Source organism: Carlito syrichta, unplaced genomic scaffold (genome assembly GCF_000164805.1).
Source record: "Carlito syrichta isolate Samal-C Ts95f unplaced genomic scaffold, Tarsius_syrichta-2.0.1 Scaffold274096, whole genome shotgun sequence".
In the NCBI taxonomy this organism is placed as follows: domain Eukaryota; kingdom Metazoa; phylum Chordata; class Mammalia; order Primates; family Tarsiidae; genus Carlito; species Carlito syrichta.
The window spans coordinates 864,708-871,666 of NW_007218192.1; positions in this window are offsets into that span (position 1 = coordinate 864,708).

Sequence of the window (6,959 nt, forward strand, 5' to 3'; positions counted from 1 at the left end):
CCGCTGGCCGGTCGAACCGGCCCGGCGGACGGCAGCCGGCTCACAGGCCCCGCCCCACGTGGTGCCTCACGCAAAGCCCTCCGTGCGGGAAACCCCGCCGCTCTGCGCCCTCAGGCGGCCGCAGCGCAGACCGCAACCTAACGGCGGGGGTGGGAGCCGGGAGAAGGATGAGGTGGGCGGTTCTTACACCCTCTTGTGGGATGGAGGATCCCTGGAGTCAGGTTCACAATTACTCATCGACTGTCATTTCATCAATTAATTAATGCATTCATTCATTCACTTGTTCTAACACTTACTGAGAACTATCAATGGCCCGACGCTTCTCCAGGGCTGTGGATACGGCAGGGGGCAAAACAAAGTCCCTGCCCTCTTGCTACTTCTATTCTAGGGGGAAAAAATTCAGACCTCGATCATATCACTCTTCTGCTCACAACCCTTCCATGGCTCGCCATCTCACTCCCGTAAAAGACAGTCTTATGAGCTACAAGCCCCATGCGAAGCAGGTCAGCTCCTCCACTCCACCTCCTGTGGTTCCACCAGCTTCCCCTGCTCCTGGCACCTTTCCCCTTCTGGCTGTGCCTGAAAGTGCCAGGAATGCATGTGCCTCAGAGCCTTTGCATTTGCAGCTTTTGTGCCTGGAACACTTTTCCCTCACCTATGGGCACGGTGTGCTCTCAGCTTTCTTCAGTCCTCGGCTCCAGGGCACAGGCACAATTCTGTCTTTTAGGTCCCTAGCTTCTTTGCATGCTTGCCTCCTCCACCCTGCCCAGGATACCTTTCCCTTCTTTTGCCAGCTCCTACTCTTGTGCCATCACCCTATTCTTCAGAACTCAGTTAAGGTGTCCACTAAGGAGGCCTTGAGAAGGTCCCCAGACTCATTCAAAACCCTTCTTGGTAAAGTTACAAACAACACAACATCCATTCTTCCCTCAACTGACACAGTAATTACTTTCCTGGAAAATTTGGTGTATATTAAAACTGTAAAAAATAAAAAAGTGTAATATGTCACATGAGTTAGGTTTAGGTTCAGGTTATTAGGAGCCAGTCTGCAGCTTCCACTAGGTCCTGGAGGGACGGGTGGGAGGAGGGACTGTTCTTTGTGGTTTCTCTCCATTGCAAGGTCACCCAGTCCCAGCCCTGGTCCCCAGTGCCCGCCCCCTTCATCATTATGTCAACCTGAAATGCCCCCCAACTTCCTAGAAAGTCCAAGAGGCTGGAGGAGGGTCACTCTAGACTATGGTCATGCTTGGCTGTCAGTGAGGTCTTTCCACCCAGGAAACTAACAACAACTCACCCCAGCTTAAAGATAAGTGAGTGATTTGGCTCCTGAGATCCAACTCCTTGGTGGTTATTGGAGTCTTTGAACCTCCCCGTCACCCCTCCCTGTCTCCTCTTACTTTTGTGTCACTGGGGAAAGCTCTTTCTTAGGCCAGGGGATCTTTGAGTTCTACTCCAGAGACATCTTTCCCCATAACACTACCTGGTAGCTAATACTTATTGAGCACTTAATATCATTTTCATTTTACAGACAGGGAAATTCAGTCTCCTAAATGAGTCTGAACCCAGGTGTCGCACAGCTCCTGAGTCTGTGTTCCTAACCCCTGCACCACCCTGTATCTCCTTGGCCTGCGGGACCGTGCTAGTCAATTCCTGTGTCTGGAGGCAGCGCCAGATGCTCTGATGGGAGTTTTTAGGGCGGCAACTTGGTGGGAAGGGGATGTGAGGGCCCAAACGTGAAGCTACATTTACATAACAATGATCTAAGTGTCCTTAACAAAATCGCTCTAGGATTTTTCCAGTTGAGTCTGGGGTGAGTAGGGCCCTCTGGTGGCTGAAGTCACAGGATGAGGGGCCCTGGTGCTGGGGGCTGCCAGGCTCCCTGCCATGTGGATAATGGTGACTACAGTGTATGATCATAACTGCATAATAACTGCATGACAGGATAGTATAACCATCATAATTACTCAGTACCTCCCATGTGCCAGGCACAGTTAATGCTGCAGATGCACCAGGGCATTTCGGCCTCAACGTACCTAGTACAGGAGGTACTAGTGTTATCACCAGTTTACAGATAAGGAAACGGTGAGAAGCAAAACTAGGGGTGGGAGGTTGGGTGCTGAAGGCCCAGTTCTAGCTCCCCCCTCCTACTTCCAGCCACACCCCAACGCCCATCCCCAAGTTCCACCACCATTACCACCTCCAGCCTCACCCCTACCTCGCAGACCCTCCACCGCTTCCTGACCTGCCTAGTCTCACTGTCACTTGTAACCCCATCCCCCATACTCCATGCACCCCCCACTCTCCAAGGTCCACCCTGAGTTTCATCCCCAGCCACCTCCAGGCTCATCTTCACCTTCCTTCCCACCCCAGCCCTCTTATTTTTCTAAATTTTATTTTATTTTAAAGATGTAGTGGTGTGTGTGTGCACCAGGAGACACAACGGAATGGTGTCTGTTTGGAGTAGTGAGAAACGGGAATAACTTCGGTCTCCAGCCAGCCATAGATATGGCCAGGCTCGGTGGCTCAGCCTGTAATCCCGCGCTTTGGGAGGCTGAGGTGAGTGGATTGCCTGAACCCGTGGGTTCAAGACCTGCCTGGGAAACTTGGCAAGATCTCATCTCTACAATCAATCAAAAAATTAGCCGGGCATAGTAGCACACGCCTGTAGTTCCAGCTACTTGGAAGGCTGAGGCGGAAGGATCACTGGAGCCCAGCAGGTCGAGGCTGCGGTGGCCAGGAGCAGCCATTGTACTCCAGTCTGGCGACAGAATGAGACTCCCACTCAGAAAAAAAGAAAAAAAAAAAAAAGAAATCACAAATACAATACTTTGATACAATGGAATGCTACACAGCCATGAAACTGACTAAATTAGAGCCATAGGGAACCACCCTGGATAAATCTCAATGTTGAACCAAAAAGCAAGGTTGAGAATGATCTGTGTGGAAAAGTACCTTTATACAGAGTCCTTTATACAGAGTTTAGAAATGTGTAACTCTACAAGGCCTGGCATCCCTCGCTTCCCCCACCCAGTGACAGGTAGCTGCACTGAGCTGTGTGTCTTGGGGTAAGGATGCTTGACCAGACCCGGCACCTCCTCTCACCCCAGTACAACACTGAACCCTCAGGGCTGCCATCCTCAGGCTGTCAGGATACAGGAAGCCCCTGCTGAGTGGTGTTTGACCCTGCTCTTCCTCCAGCTCTGGGTCTTATCTGCAGGAGGGAGTCCGATGCCCTCAAGGCCTGAGGAAAGTGTTGTGAATAGACCCATTTCTTGCAAGGAGCTGTCATGGAGGCTGGGCCATGGGTGCCCAGGATGGGGGTCCTTGGGGGAGGAGGAGGATGGGCTAAAAGCCATGGGAAGGAAGGAAGGTGATCAAGAAGAGCCGCAGGAAGGAGAAACCAGGAGGGGAGGGAGAGGTCCAGCTGCTCCATCCAGAGAGGCCTGGAGTGCAGCCAGCGACCTCCCATGACTCAGGTCTGGAGGCCCAAGCAAGACACAGGAGAGGGGCTCATAGGCCCATAGTGGGGGCTGTGGCGCCCTGGTGGTCCATCCCCTTCTCTGTCTTTGGTGGTCTTGCTTGTGTAGCATCCTGAGCCCCGTAGCAGCTGGGGGCTGCATGAGGAATTCCACTTCCCTTTCATTCCCCACCCTTTCCATCTGTCCAAAGTAGGTGCTCCAGAGTCCCCGCCATGGGCCCTGAGTTACTCACCTTTTTTTGGTCTTACTTGTCAGCACCACCTCCACTTCTTTTGGGGGCTGCTTCCATTCTCTCCTCCCCCCCACCCTGCCACTACCATGTCCCCATAAGTCATTTGACCCAAGCAGGGCCAACTCTCTCTAAAACTTTCCAATTGAATTTGAGGTGTTGAGAGTCCTCCGGTGACTGACGTCACAGGACGAAGGGCCCTGGTACCACACGGGCTGCCATGTTCTGTGCTCTGAGGATGATGGTTACAATTTGCATACTAGCATAGTATAATCATCAATAAATACTCAGTGTTTCCTATGTGCCAGGCACAGGTCATGCTGCACATGTACTAGGGCATTTCAGCCTCAAACCACCTAATAAGGGAGATATTAAATGTTATGACCAGTTTACAGATAAGGGAACCGAGCAAAACAAACTCACCCAAGAGATAAGAGAACTGACATTTGAACTTCCACATCCAGATTTCCAAGACTATGCACTTAATCTCTACCCTGTACATCTCTCAGATGTTTGCAGGGGTCTAACACGTGCCAAGCGTTCTGCTTGGTAGTTGCTGTTCCTGTGTCATGCGAAGTATCATCACTTATACAGAGTGTCACTTATATACAGAGTTTAGAAATGTGTAACTCCACACTCGATAAGGCCTGGCATTCCCCGGTTCCCTTACCCAGTGACAGACAGCTGCACTCAGAGGCTGTGTGTCTTGGGGGAGGATGGACTATGCTTGACCAGACCTGGCACCTCCTCTCACCCCAGCCCAACACCAAACCCTCAGGGATGCCATCCTCAGGTGCCAAGCACACTCCTGTCACAGGGCCCTTGCACTTGCAGTTCATCCTGCCTATTCAGCTCTTCCCCAATATCTGTGGTCTCCCTCTCTCATTCCCTTCATGTCTCAGTTGAAATGTCACTTTATCAACGAGGCCACTTGACCTCCTTAAATAAAAAAGCACCGCTGCCCTCTCACTCTGCCCTAGCCCCCTGCATCCTCTGCACTCAATACCATGTGCCCTAGGACTTATCCAGATGTGTTTCCTTGACCACTGTCTCCTCTCAGGAGGAGGAAAGCTCTGAGAAGCACATGTGTCTTATTCTCACCACACTGACGCGTGCCTGGTGCATGGCCTCCAACCGCTTTTTAGGACTGAAGAGAGGGACTACAATGGTAGAACGTGAGGTTTCTGCCCTCAGGGAGTTCAAATTCTAGTGGGGACAACTAACAACCATCAAAGACACACACACATACACACGTGCACACGCATGCACATTGTTTTCCAGGTGGCAGTGAGTGCTGTGAAGAACACTTCAGTAGGAAATGAGAGTGGTGGGCATGCTGTTTTGGGCAGAGTGGTCCAGAAAGGCCTCTTGATGACTTAAGCAGAGGAGGAATTAGGGAACGTGGTGCGCTCAGGCCCAGGTGGGTGCTGAGTGGAGTCAGCTTAAGGGACGGGGGTAGGTGAAGTTAGCAGGGTGGCAAGAACAGCTCATGCAGAGCCCTGCAGGGTGAGGGGCTGGCAGGGACAGATGAGTGCTCACCTCCAAGTAGAGCCCAGCTCCAGGCTTCCCTGCTGTCTTAGCTTCCTGTGGATGCTGTAACAAATGACCGCAAACGTGGTGGTTTAAAACAACAGAAATGTATTCTCTCATAGTTTTGAATGCTTGAAGTCTGAAATGAAGGTATCAGCAGGGCCACGCTTCCTCCAGAGGCTCTGGGGAGAATCCATTCCTTGCTTCTTTGAGCTTCAGGCATTCCTTAAATTGTGGGTATATCACTCCGGTCTCTGCCTCTATGGTCACATTGCTTTCTCCTCTTCTATGTCAAATCTCCCTTTGTCTCTCTCTCATAAGGTCGCTTGTGATCTCTGCTAGGGCCTGGATAGCCTCTCATTGTACGATTCTTAATTTAATCACACCTGCAAAGTCCCCTCCCCCACTTTTTTTGGCCACATAAAGTAACATCCAGAGGTTCTAGAGATTAGGGCATGGATATCTGGGAGGGGGACTTACTCAGCCTACTTTACCTACCCTCTAATGTCTGGTAATATAATAATTTATTTGATTCTCAGACGAAATCAGTGTCCTCTTTGACTTAGTTCAAGCTGTTTTTCTGTTTGTTATAACGAAATCATCCAGACTAAGCCACTTCCTCCCATAGTAGGGGCAAATAACTCTTTGCCTGGAAAGAGAAAAGGGCGTTTCCAAGTGTTGAGTGTTCACAGCGCACACAGCACGTGCTAGGCTCTCAGCATATGTAGGACTGAATTGGTTCTTACACAATGCAGAGATGTCTGTATTTATCTGTGAGGTGATGTGACTCCGATTCATCACTGAGATGTGCAGTGAGGGTGTGTAGGCTTCAGGGTTAGACATCAGGCGTGTTCAACTCCCGGGCATGCACACTTTCCCCCGAGTCAGGGCTTCTCACCCCACTAGATAGTAGCAGCATCCCCAAGTTGTAACAACCAAAAATGTCTCTTGACATTGCCAAAAGTCTCCCCCTGCACCTCCTAGCTCCCCTATCTGCCCTATGATTCTCTACTGAGAATTTTCAATGGGACACGTGGCTGCCAGAAGAGAGACTACCCTTCCCAGTCCTACTGGAGACAGTGTGATCATGTGACTCCATTCCAGCCTGTTAGAAGTAAGTGAGGTGGTCTCATTCCTGTGCTCTAAAAGGGGAGGTCATGTCCTCCTTCCCTGCCTCCTCCACCAGCTGGGCTGCCTGAAATGTGGACCCGGTAGCTGCAAGATCAAGGAATCTAGATCTCAATGCCAGGAGGCCCCTGCATTGCCTGGCCTGCTGATGGCCAAATATTCCTAGACAAATCAACTTTCTGGTTGGTTTCCACTGGTTTAAGCCACTGTTAAGAGCTTTGCTACCGTGGCCACCCTGCATTCTATTACACCCTCCCAAGCCAGCCATGAGGGCAGGGAAAGAAGACAGGAAGAGGGGACAGAAGGGTAAATGGAGGCATACAGGTGGCCTGGCTGGTTGAAGTCAGAGACCCTTGCAGACGCCTTCTGGGAAGAAGACTCTGAGTTGGATCTTGAAGGACAAGAAAGATGTGGAGAGGTAGAGAAAGAGGAGGGCATTCCAGAAAGGGCTGCATCAGGGGCAAGGGACTGAGGAGAGACCCAAGCCCGGGCCTGAAGCACAGGAGCAGCTTGAACAGGCTGAGAAGAGAAAGGGAGACACTTCAGAGTGGAGCCCAGAGCAAAGTGAAAAATTCACCAGAGGTAGGGATCTA